This window comes from Budorcas taxicolor, chromosome 20, assembly GCF_023091745.1.
Source record: "Budorcas taxicolor isolate Tak-1 chromosome 20, Takin1.1, whole genome shotgun sequence".
Taxonomy (NCBI): domain Eukaryota; kingdom Metazoa; phylum Chordata; class Mammalia; order Artiodactyla; family Bovidae; genus Budorcas; species Budorcas taxicolor.
Genome location: NC_068929.1, coordinates 57,073,994 through 57,087,888, shown reverse-complemented (window position 1 = coordinate 57,087,888; position 13,895 = coordinate 57,073,994). Strand labels below are relative to the sequence as shown.

The window sequence follows — 13,895 nt, the reverse complement described above, 5'->3', positions numbered from 1 at the left end:
AAAAATAGTATTTTCTGCATATGAAATATAGTACATGCATTTCAAAAACTGACATGATTACTAAGAATATTTTACCCATTTTCATTCACTCCATTTCAATATTTTACAAGTGAAACAAACCACCAACACACATCAGATTTAAAAGATAAATTCCTCTCCAAGTACTGAGCCCATTAGTTTGCAAGGGAGAAGTGAAGAAATATCGAAGTAGTGAGAATGAGTGGTCAGGGCAAGTAGGACCAGAAGAGGACGTGCTTTCATGAAGTGAACATGAAAAAAGGGCCTCAAGATATAGACGTGATTAACTTCCTCCATATAGTCCCAAGGGTCACTCCTTATATTCTTTTCCATCACCACTCAGCCCGTATTTTCTCAGCAAGAGATCCTGGTAAAAGCCCCCCCAGCTCCTCAAACACACACACACGTTCAATCCTTCTCTTCATTATTTCACTCCATATTACTGTATCATTTATTTATGAACTGAACATTTACATAATTGCTGATTTTTTTTTTCTCACTTAAAGTACAACTAGTCTCTGGACAGAATTTTGTTGTTGTTATTGCCTTCTGACTATAAATAAGAATAAATTGATGGATAATCAGAAGGAAACGATTTTTCTCAAGTGCAGGAAAAGTTCTATAGTTTATAATTGATGTTCACTCCTGTCATGTCTGACTCTGCAACTCCACTGACTGTAGCACACCAGGCTTTCCTGTCCTTCACCATCTCCCAGAGTTGCTCAAACTCATGTTCATTGAGTCAGGAATGCCATCAAACCATCTCGTCCTCTGTTACCCCTTTCCCCTCCTGCCCTCAATCTTTCCCAGCATCAGGGTCTTTTTCAATGAGTTGGCTCTTTGCATCAGGTGGCCAAAATATTGGACCTTCAGTTTAAGTATCAGTACTTCCAGGGAATGTTCAAGGTTGATTTCCTTTAGGATCGACTAGTTCGATCTCCTTGCTTACCAGTTCAGTTCAGTTCAGTTCAGTCGCTCAGTTGTGTCCGACTCTTTGCGACCCCATGAATTGCAGAACGCCAGGCCTCCCTGTCCATCACCGGAGTTTACTCAGACTCACATGCATCGAGTCAGTGATGCCATGCAGCCCTCATCCTCTGCCGTCCCCTTTCCTCCTGCCCCCAATCCCTCCCAGCATCAAAGTCTTTTCCAATGAGTAAACTCTTCACATGAGGTGGCCAAAGTATTGGAGTTTCAGCTTTAGCATCATTCCTTCCAAAGAAATCCCAGGGCTGATCTCCTTCAGAATAGACTGGTTGGATCTCCTTGCAGTCCAATGGACTCTCAAGAGTCTTCTCCAACACCACAGTTCAAAAGCATCAATTCTTTGGGGTTCAGCCTTCTTCAGAGGCCAACTCTCACATCCATACATGACCACTGGTAAAACCATAGCCTTGACTAGATGGACCTTTATTGCCAAAGTAATGTCTCTGCTTTTCAACAAGCTATCTAGGTTGGTCATAACTTTTCTTCCAAGGAGTAAGCGTCTTTTAATTTTATAGCTGCAATCACCATCTGCAGTGATTTTGGAGCCCCCCAAAATAAAGTCTGACATTGTTTCCACTCTTTCCGCATCTATTTTCCATGAAGTGATGGGACCGGATGCCATGATCTTCGTTTCCTGAATGTTGAGCTTTAAGCCAACTTTTTCACTCTCCTCTTTCACTTTCATCAAGAGGCTTTTTAGTTCCTCTTCATTTTCAACCATAAAGGTGGTATCATCTGCATATCTGAGGTTATTGATATTTCTCCCGGCGATCTTGATTCCAGCTTGTGCTTCTTCCAGCCCAGCATTTCTCATGATGTACTCTGCAAATAAGTTAAATAAGCAGGGTGACAATATACAGCCTTGGTGTACTCCTTTTTCTATTTGGAACCAGTCTGTTGTTCCATGTCCAGTTCTAACTGTTGCTTCCTGACCTCCATACAGGTTTCTCAAGAGGCAGGTCAGGTGGTCTGGTATTCCCATCTCTTTCAGAATTTTCCAGTTTATTGTGATCCACACAGTGAAAGGTTTTGGCATAGTCAATAAAGCAGAAATTGATGTTTTTCTGGAACTCTCTTGCTTTTCCCATGATCCAGCGGATGTTGGCAATTTGATCTCTGGTTCCTCTGCCTTTTCTAAAACCAACTTGAACATCTGGAAGTTCACGGTTCATGTATTGCTGAAGCCTGGCTTGGAGAATTTTGAGCATTACTTTACTAGCGTGTGAGATGAGTGCAATTGTGCAGTAGTTTGAGCATTCTTTGGCATTGCCTTTCTTTGGGATTGGAATGAAAACTGACCTTTTTCATTTCTGTGGCCACTGCTGAGTTTTCCAAATTTGCTGGTGTATTGAGTGCAGCACTTGAACAGCATCCCTTGCTTACCAAGGGACTCTCAAAAGTCTTATCCAGATATTAGAAAACATCAATTATTCAGTGCTCAGCCTACTTTATTGTAGAGCTCTCTCATCCATACATGACTACTGGAAAAGCCATAGCTTTGACTATATGGACCTTTGTCCACAAAGTGATGTCTTTGTTTTTTATTTTGTCTCTGTCTTTTAACACGCTGTGTAGCTTTGTCATAGTTTTTCTTCCTAGGAGCAAACATCTTTTATATTTTGTAGCTGCTATCACATTCACTGTTCATACTGATTTTGGAGTCCAAGAAAATAAACTTGGTCACTGTTTCCATTGTTTCCCAATCTATTTGCCATGAAGTGATAGGACCAAATACCATGATGTTAGTTTTTTGAATGTTGAGTTTTAAGTCAGCTTTTTCACTCTCCTCTTTCACCCTCATCAAGAGACTATTCCCTCTCTGCTTTCTGCCATTAGAGTGGTATTATCTGCATGTCTGAAGTTACTGGTATTTCTCCTGGCAAGCATACTTCTTGTTTGTGCTTCATCCAGTCTGGCATTCCACATGATATATTCTGTGTATAGGTTAAATAAGCAGGGTGACAATATACAGCCTTGATGTACTCCTTTCCCAATTTGGAACTAGTCCATTGTTCCATGTCCAGTTCTAACTGTTCCTTCTTGACCGGCATACAGATTTCTTAGGAGGCAGGTCAGATGGTCTGGTATTTCCATCTCTTCAAGAATTTTCCACAGTCTGTTGTTATCTACACAGTTAAAGGCTTTAGTGTAGTCAAGTTTAATTTAGAATGTGCAGATTCTAAAAACACAATTGCAGTTTCTACAGATTAGTTACTTAGTATCAGATGGAAATAAAACATCACATTTTCAGGGATAGGTAAAACAAATACAGTCAGCTCTTCATATCCATGGTTCTGAGTCTGTAGATTCAACTACCATGGTCAAAAATGTTTTTTAAAAATTCAGAAACTTCCAAAAAGTGAAACTTGAAACTGCCATGCAGTGGCAACTATTTAGATGGTCTTTATGTTGTAATTACAACTATTTACATGATATTTACATTGTATAATATATTGTAATTATCAGAGATGATTTTAAAATATATAGAAGAATGTGTGAAGTTTATATGCAAATACTACACCACTGATATAAAGGATTTGAGCATTTATGGATTTTGGTATCGCAGGGGCAGAAGGGGGATGTTGGAATCAGTTTCCCACAGAAATTGTATAAATTTCTGTGGACAGCTGTGTAAATTTTTTGAGGGGAGAAATAAATATTTTTCCACCCCTATTTTTTATTCATTGTGATTCTCAGATGGGCAATATTTTTCTCAATGATATCTCATAATATGCTGACATACTTGCAAGTTTATCTCTTAGCTTAGAAAGCAATTTTGGAGGGGGTTGGTAAAGAAAAATTAAATTAACTGAGCTATTATATGCTTATTGCTATCACTTCTTTGAAACAATTTTCTCCTTTCAAAGTTAATTTATAAGTTATTTTAAATTTTCTTAATATTTTTACAAACATGACCCTATTCAATTTGTTAAACATTGGTATATTCATATTCTGTTATATTTACAATTTTTTTCTATTAACTTTAAAATATAAATCTTCCCATTTTTATGCAGGTAATTTCAAATCTCAATTTACCAGGAAGTTCACATAGAGCAAATTTGTTTTCCTCAGAAAGGGTTTAAGGTCTCATCTATAAATGATAATTTGGTTCACATATTTTGTTTAAGAGTGAACCATACATCTTGAACTTCTGTAGAATTGCTGGACATGCGTCTGTACTTAAATATTTTTCCAGAATACTTTTGAAAGATGCTTCCAAAAACCTAGTATGTTGGTCTTTTTTAAATCTAGCACTCCTAGATATTCTCTTGATGAGACAAGGCATATATAATTTCTCTATCGGTTATTTTATTATTAACTTTTTCTCTGTGAATAGGAAATGGGATTTTCATTTTTTCTTAGACATTTTTTAGAAAACATACTTGAAAGTTAAACATGTTTCAGATTTTTAGGAGATTTAAACTTCTGGCAAATATCTAGATAGTTGCTATGTCACTTTTATCAATATTTTCTACACTTTTCTCAGACTTACTGATTTATCTACTCTATTCTACCTGTGTGCTCTCTGTGCAACTGGTTGGCAATATACGGTCCATAAAACTTTATTTTCTGACTCTCATACCTTCTAACTGAACTCAAATGTTTTTTATCACTTGCACATTATGTATTAAGTGTGTAAAGTGTTTACTTACTTTTAAAGACCTGAGGTTTACTCTAACAAAAGGAGAAAAACTCAAATTGATGAGTTGTATTTATAAATACTTACTAGAATTTTTTGATAATGCCCATGAATAAGGATACACTTTTGGTAGAAACTAATTAAAACCAATTTTATATTTTTTTTATTAAATAAATGTATCCCTTTGTTTGGGCTTCTCTAGTGGTTCAGATGGGAAAAAATTCTGCCTACAATGCAAGTAGACCTAGGTTCAATCCCTAGAGAAGGAAATGGCTAACCACTCCAGTATTCTTGCCTGGAGAATTCCATGGACAGAGGAGCCTGGTGGGTTATGGTCCATGGGGTCACAAAGAGGTGGACATGACTGAGCAACAAACACTTCCACTTTCAATCCCCTTGTTTAAACATGTTTAAAACATATTAAATCCATTACTTATAGAATATTTTATTAGGAAAAATAGTGTCAGAAATTTATACGAATAACATAGTTTCCTATTTGGGAAATGTGTTAATTCCATCTAAAATTTAAATTAAAATGAAGAAAAAATTCTATGGAATGCATTGCATCTTCTTTAAAATTAATTGAGTTTGTTCTACAATATGATCTTAAATGATCATTGAAAATAATACCAACTTTTGTTACTTAGTTGAAGTTTAACTTTGACAACTAGTTGTACTATTAATAATTGGATATTTTGTGGGCAGAGGTTGGTGTTTTGTAATGAAATATTTTCTTTTATATGTAATGTTTTCTAAGTTTATTATAAAAAGAAAATATACAGAGGAAAAATTCAATATGAATATGACAGAAAGAATTCTCTTTGCTATTTTTCAAAATTTCTAGTTATTGGCATATCTTAAGTATTTTGAATTCACTCTACTTCCAGAAGTGATTTAAAATTTTATGCATGCATGATTTTCTTTTAATATTGTTTCATAACACATATGCAAAAGATTTTTTCCAGAGTAGGAAAATATATTAACTCAGAGAAATATATTGTTGAAGTTTATATTGATACCTGAATCAACCAGAACTCTACTATTACATGTGGTTTGAACCTCTGCTTTCAGAAAAGACCAGTCTCTGTCATAGCCACATGCTGCTATATTTAAATGCACAACATCCATAATAGAAGTGTCTGCAGTTCTAAAAGTAATTGTCATAGAAAGAGGAACGGTTGCAATACAAATACGCTTAGGAAAACCTATTTCACAAATCATTATTTGAATAGTTTCCTATTCCAACTCTGCCTCAAAATATACAGTTTCTCCAGAAAAGCTACAACACCAAGATTAAGTGAACCAAAGACTGTAAAATTAAATAACAGAAAGATTAAGATCACTTTTATATATAATGGGTTGCTCATAGAACTGAATGGGTAATGATTTGTTTAAATACAGGTGTAACAAACAATATGTTAAACATGATGTTTTTATCCTCTAAATGAAAACTCTAAATTCATTTTGGTAAAAGAATTGGAAAAAGCTCAGATACAATGAAGTATCTTTTCCTTATAATGACAAATAAAATCATGTGATACTGTGATATTAAATATAGCAATTATATTAAATGTGAATATAGTACTTAAAGAATGCAAAGAAATCACATAATTTAATTTAAATATATTAGAACATTATCCTCAATGTTGAAAAATTGAAAGCATTTCCCCTAAAGTCAGGAGCAAGACAAGGGTGCCACTCTCATCACTACTATTCAACATAGTTTTGGAAGTTTTGGCTGCAGCAATCAGAGCAGAAAAAGAAATAAAAGGAATCCAGACAGGAAAAGTAAAACTCTCAAGGTTTGCAGATGACATGATCCTCTACATAGAAAACCCTGAAGACTCCACCAGAAAATTACTAGACCTAATCAATGAATATAGTATTTGCAGGATAGAAAATTAACACAGAAATCTCTTGTATTCCTATACGCTAACAATGAGAAAACAGAAAGAGAAATTAAGGAAAAAATTCCATTCACCACTCCAATGAAAAGAATAAAATACTTAGGAATATATCTACCTAAAGAAAAAAGACCTATATATAGAAAACTATAAACAATGATGAAAGAAATCAGAGGACACAACAGATGGAGTAATATACCATGTTCATGGATCAGAAGAATCAATATAGTGAAAACAGGTATACTACCCAAAGCAATCTATAGATGCAATGAAATCCCTATCAAGCTACCAATGGTATTTTTCACAGAACTAGAACAAATAATCTCACAATTTCTATGGAAATGCAAAACAAACAAACAAACAAACAAACAAAACAAAACTCAAATAGCTGAAGCAATCTTGAGAAAGAAGAATGGAACTGGAGTAATCCACCTGCCAGACTTCAAGTACTACTACAAAGCCACAGTCATCAAGACAGTATGGTACTGGCACAAAAACAGAAATATAGATAAATGGAACAAAATAGAAAGCCCAGAGATAAATCCACACACCTATGGACATCTGTACAGAAAAGATCTTCACAACCCAGATAATCATGCTGGTGTGATCATTGATCTAGAGCCAGACATCCTGGAATGTGAAGCCAAGTGGGCCTTGGAAATCAGCACTACAAACAACGTTAGTGGAAGTGATGGAATTCCAGTTGAGCTGTTTCAAATCCTGAAAGATGATGATATGAAAGTGCTGCAGTCAATATGCCAGCAAATTTGGAAAACTCAGCAGTGGCCGCAGGACTGGAAAAGGTCAGTTTTCATTCCAATCCCAAAGAAAGGCAATGCCACAGAATGCTCAAACGACCACACAATTGCACTCATCTCACATGCTAGTGAAGTAATGCTCAAAAATCTCCGAGCCAGGCTTCAGCAATACGTGAACCGTGCACTCCCTGATGTTTAAGCTGGTTTTAGAAAAGGCAGAGGAACCAGAGATCAAATTGCCAACATCCGCTGGATCATGGAAAAAGCAAGAGAGTTCCAGAAAAACATCTACTTCTGCTTTATTGACTATGCCAAAACCTTTCACTGTGTGGATCACAATCAACTGTGGAAAATTCTGAAAGAGATGGGAATACCAGACCACCTGACCTGCCTCTTAAGAAACCTATATGCAGGTCAGGAAGCAACAGTTAGAACTGGACATGGAACAACAGACTGGTTCCAAATAGGAAAAGGAGTACGTCAAGGCTGTATATTGTCACCCTGCTTATTTAACTTATATGCAGAGTACATCATGAGAAACACTGAACTGGAAGAAACACAAGCTGAAATCAAGATTGCCGGGAGAAATGTCAATAACCTCAGATATGCAGATGACACCACCCTTATGGCAGAAAGAGAAGAGGAACTAAAAAGCCTCTTGATGAAAGTGAAAGAGGAGAGTGAAAAAGTTGGCTTAAAGCTCAACATTCAGAAAACGAAGATCATGGCATCCGGTCCCATCACTTCATGAGAAATAGATGGGGAAACAGTGGAAACAGTGTCAGACTTTATTTTTGCGGGCTCCAAAATCACTGCAGTTGGTGATTGCATCCCTGAAATTAAAAGGCGCTTACTCCTTGAAAGAAAAGTTATGACCAACCTAGATAGCATATTCAAAAGCAGAGACATTACTTTGCCGACTAAGGTCCATCTACTCAAGGCTATGGTTTTTCCAGTACTCATGTATGGATGTGAGAGTTGGACTGTGAAGAAGGCTGAGCGCCAAAGAACTGATTCTTTTGAACTGTGGTGTTGGAGAAGACTCTTGAGAGTCCGTTGGACTGCAAGGAGATCCAACCAGTCTATTCTGAAGGAGATCAGCCCTGGGATTTCTTTGGAAGGAATGATGCTAAAGCTGAAACTCCAGTTCTTTGGTCATCTCATGCGAAGAGTTGACTCATTGGAAAAGACTCCGTTGCTGGGAGGGATTGGGGGCAGGAGGAGAAGGGGACGACAGAGGATGAGATGGCTGGACGGCATCACTAGCTCGATAGACGTGAGTCTGAGTGAACTCCAGGAGTTGGTGATGGACAGGGAGGCCTGGCGCACTGTGATTCATGGGGTCACAAAGAGTCAGACACGACTGAGAGACTGAACTGAACTGAACTGAAGGAATCTCCACACTGTTCTCCATAGTGGCTGTACTAATTTGCATTCCCACCAATAGTGTAAGAAGGTTCTCTTTTCTCCACACCTTCTCCAGCATTTATTGCTTATAGACTTTTGGATAGCAGCCATTCTGACTGGTGTGAAATGGTACTTCATTGTGGTTTTGATTTGCGTTTCTCTGATAATGAGTATTGTTGAGCATTTTTTCATGTGTTTGTTAGCCATCTGTATGTCTTCTTTGCAGAAATGTCTATGTAGGTCTTTAGCCCAGTTTTTGATTGGGTCATTTATTTTTCTCTAATTGAGCTGCAGGAGTTGCTTGTATATTTTTGAGATTAGTTGTTTGTCAGTTCCTTCATTTGCTATTATTTTCTCCCATTCCAAAGGCTGTCTTTTCACCTTGCTTATAGTTTCTTTTGTTGTGCAGAAGCTTTTAAGTTTAACTAGGTCCCATTTGTTTATTTTTGCTTTTATTTCCAATATTCTGAGATGTGGGTCATAGAGGATCCTGTTGTGATTTATATCAGAGTGTTTTGCCTATGTTTTCCTCTAGGAGTTTTATAGTTTCTGGTCTTACGTTTAGATCTTTAATCCATTTTGAGTTTATTTTTGTGTATGGTGTTAGAAAATGTTCTAATTTCATTCTTTTACAAATGGTTGACCAGTTTTCCCAGCACCACTTATTAAAGAGATTGTCTTCTCTCCATTGTATAGTCTTGCCTCCTTTGTATAGAGCTTCTCCATCTTTGGCTGCAAAGAATATAATCAATCTGAGTTCGGTTTTGACCGTCTGGTGATGTCCATGTGTAGAGTCTCCTCTTGTGTTGTTGGAAGAGGGTGTTTGCTATGACCAGTGCATTTTCTTGGCAAAACTCTATTAGTCTTTACCCTGCTTCATTCCGCATTCCAAGGCCAAATTTGCCTGTTACTCCAGGTGTTTCTTGACTTCCTACTTTTGCATTCCAGTCTCCTATAATGAAAAGGACATCTTTTTTGTGTGTTAGTTCTGAAAGATCTTGTACGTCTTCATAAAACCGTTAAACTTCAGTTTCTTCAGCATTACTGGTTGGGACATAGACTTGGATAACTGTGATATTGAATGGTTTGCCTTGGAGACGAACAGAGATCACTCTGTCGATTTTGAGATTGTATCCAAGTACTGCATTTTGGACTCTTTTGCTGACCATGATGGCTACTCCATTTCTTCTGAGGGATTTCTGCCCGCAGTAGTAGATGTAATGGTCATCTGAGTTAAATTCACCCATCCCAGTCCATTCTAGCTCGCTGATTCCTAGAATGTCGACCTTCACCCTTGCCATCTCTTGTTTGACCACTTCCAATTTGCCTTGATTCGTGGACCTGACATTCCAGGTGCCTATGCAATATTGCTCTTTAGAGCATCGATCTTTTTTCTATCACCAGTCACATCCACAACTGGGTATTGTTTTTGCTTTGGCTCCATCCCTTCATTCTTTCTGGAGTTATTTCTCCACTGATCTCCAGTAGCATATTGGACACCTAATGACCTGGGGAGTTCCTCTTTTGGTATCCTATCATTTTGCCTTTTCCTACTGTTCATGGGGTTCTCAAGGCAAGAATACTGAAGTGACTTGCCATTCCCTTCTCCACTGGACCACATTCTGTCAGTCCTCTCCACCATGACCCACCCGTCTTGGGTTGCCCTGCAGGCATGGCTTGGTTTCATTGAGTTAGACAAGGCTGTGGTCCTAGTGTGATTAGATTGACTAGTTTTCTGTGAGTATGGTTTCAGTGTGTCTGCCCTCTGATGCCCTCTTGCAACACTTACCATCTTACTTGGGTTTCTCTTACCAAGGAGATTCCTTAAAAAAACTGGAAATAGAACTGTCTTATGACCTGACAATCCCACTACTGGGAATACACACCAAGGAAACCAGAATTGAAAGAGACACATGTACCTCAATGTTCATTGCAGCAGTGTTTCTAATAGCCAGGATATGGAAGCAACCTAGATGTCCATCAGCAGATGAATGGATACGAAAGCTGTGGTACATATACACCTAGGAATATTATTCAGCCATTAAAAAGAATACATTTGAGTCAGTTCTAATGAGGTGGATGAAATTGGAGCCTATTATACAGAGTGAAGTAAGCCAGAAAGAAAAATACCAATACAGTATCAGTTCAGTTCAGTTCAGTTCAGTCACTCAGTCATGTCCAACTCTTTGTGACCCCATGAACTGCAGCACACCAGGCCTCTCTGTCCATCACCATCTCCCGGAGTTCACTCAAACTCACGTCTATCGAGTCAGTGATGTCATCCAGCCATCTCATCCTCTGTCGTCCCCTTCTCCTCCTTCCTCCAATCCCTCCCAGTATCAGAGTATTTTCCAATGAGTCAACTCTTCGCATGAGGTGACCAAAGTACTGGAGTTTCAGCTTTAGCATCATTGCTACCAGTACAGTATACTAACGCATATATATAGAATCTAGAAAGAGGGTAATGATAACCCTGTATGCGAGACAGCAAAAGAGGCACAGATGTATAGAACAGTCTTTTGGACTCTGTGGGAGAGGGAGAGGGTGGATTGATTTGGGAAAATGGCACTGAAACATGTATATTACCATATGTGAAACAAATCACCAGTCCAGATTCGATGCATGAGACAGGGTGCTTGGGGCTGGTGCACTGGGATGACCCAGAGGGATGATATGGGGAGGGAGATGGGAGGGAGGTGGGAGGGAGGTGGGAGGTGGGAGGGAGGTGGGTGGGGGGTACATGGGGAACACATGTACACTTGTGGCAGACTCAATGTATGGCAAAACCACTATCATATTGTAAAGTAATTAGCCTCCAGTTAAAATAAATACCTTTATATTAAAATATATGTTAGAACTTTGGGGTTTCAAGTCTAGCAATTACTTCTCAAAAATAATAACAGCTATATGAAGAAAAAGGGCTTCTCAGGTGGCACTAGAGGTAGAGAACATGACTGCCAATGCAGGAGACATGAGACACAGGTTCAGGGAAGGTCCCTGGAAAAGGAAATAGCTACCCACTCCAGTATTTTTGCCCAGGAAATCCCCTGGACAGAGGAGCCTGGTGGGCTACAGTTCATGGGGTCACAAACAAGAGCAATGTAGTAGTATTACCACTATAATTAGCAGCACTGTTATTAATGATGAGTATTTAACTATATCAAAATATTTGGTTTCATCTATCAAAATGAGTTTTAATTTTTCTCCTTTTCAATTTAAAGTATTATTTTTTCTGGATTCTCTTTGACAATATTTTGTTTATGCTATTTCTATGATCAAGAAAGAGAATATAATTCAAATTATATCCTTCCAAGTTTTTATTTCAAACTTTTGTCATCACTATAAAATGAGTAATAAATTGATTGCCTTTTTTTCCTTTTTGATACAGTATATTTTGATTATAATTCCACGGAAATATTTTCAATTTTTATTACCATATTGGCTCATGTTTATTTGGAAATGACTTAAATTTTGGTGGCGTTTTTCCAGTAATATTTTTGAATTAGTATCTAACATGATTTTATTGTAATAAAATGAAATCAATTATTGAAAATTACTAAAACTTGCTTTGTGGTGCTGAATATGGAAGACATTTGGTCAATATTTATGTAAAATTTTACCAAGGCAATTTAAATTTGTTCACTGCAATATTCTGTATGTGTTAAAGAGTCATGCTTGCTTAATTGTAGTGCTCAAATATTTAGCCTATTTACTAAAATTTTATGTTATTATTCTATCAATTTCTTGCAAAAGCATACTAAAACTCACAATATAATAATGGGCTTGGATATTATTCTTTATTTTACTATCCATTTTTACTTTATTTATTTTGAAGAGATTTTGATAAGTATATAAAATTTAAAATTGTTTCTGTCTACTGGTTTGACCCTTTTTATCCCAATAAGTGTGCTTCTGTATATTACAAATATTTCCTTGGAAAATTTGTATCTTTGTATGTGTGTGTGTGTGTGTGTGTAGTTGGGTGAGCATGTATGTGGCAATTATGCAAGTAATTCCATGATTTTTCTTTCAAGCATTTTATTATATGGACTATGGATCTCTTATAAGCAACATTAAATTGACATTTTTTCCTACCTATTATGAGAATAGATATTTTTAAAGTACATTATGTCATTTTAATATACTGATGTATACTTCTTTAAGTTTACATTATTTTATTTAATTTTTATTTTTCTACATCATGAGAAACACTGGGCTGGATGAAGCACAAGCTGGAATCAAGATTGCCAGGAGAAATATCAATAACCTCAGATATAAAATGACACCAACCTTATGGCAGAAAGCAAACAAAAACTGAAGAGTCTCTTGATAAAAGTGAAAGAGGTAAGTGAAAAAGTTCACTTAAAACTCAACATTCAGAAAACTAAGATCAGAGCATCTGGTCCCATCATTCATGGCAAATAGATGGGGAAACACTGGAAACAGTGACAGACCTTACTTTGGGGGGCTCCAAAAATCACTGCAGATGGTGACTGCACCCATGAAATTCAAAGACACTTGGTCCTTGGAAGAGAAGTTATGACCAAACTAGACAGCATATTAAAAAGCAGAGACATTACTTTGCCAACAAAGGTCTGTGTAGTCAAAGCTATGGTTTTCCCATTACTCATGTATGGATATGACAGTTGGACTATAAAGAAAGCTGAGAGCAAAAGTATTGATACCTTTGAACTGTGGTGTTGGAGCAAACTCTTGAGAGTCCCTTGGACTGCAAGGAGATCCAACCAGTCCATCCTAAAGGAAATCAGTCCTGAATATTCATTAGAAGGACTGATGCTGAAGCTGAAACTCCAAAACCCTGGCCACCTGATGTGAAGAACTCTCATTGAAAAAGACCTTGATAATTGGAAAGATTGAAGGCAGGAGGAGAAGTGGACAACAGAGGATGAGATGGTTGGATGACATCACTGACTCAATGGACATGAGTTTGAGTAAACCCCAAAGGTTGGTGATGGACAGGGAGGCCTGGTGTGCTGCAGTCCATGGGGTCGCAAAAAGTCAGACATGACTGAGTGACTAAACTAAACTGAACTCAATCTATATTTATTATCTTATTTATTATTTTTTAATTACCATGATTCTACCTAGCTATTATAATTTTATGTACTAAACCTTTCCTTTTTATTTTGCTATCTTGTGTTAAAAGACAAAACTATATCT

At 37.1% G+C, this 13,895-nt stretch overlaps 1 protein-coding gene across 1 annotated transcript in view; it reads right to left on the bottom strand.

Moving 5' to 3' along the window:
* Nucleotides 1–13,895, bottom strand: part of CDH18 (cadherin 18) — a 417,078-nt gene that overhangs the window by 36,572 nt on the left and 366,611 nt on the right. The gene's annotated exons all lie outside the window — the stretch shown is intronic.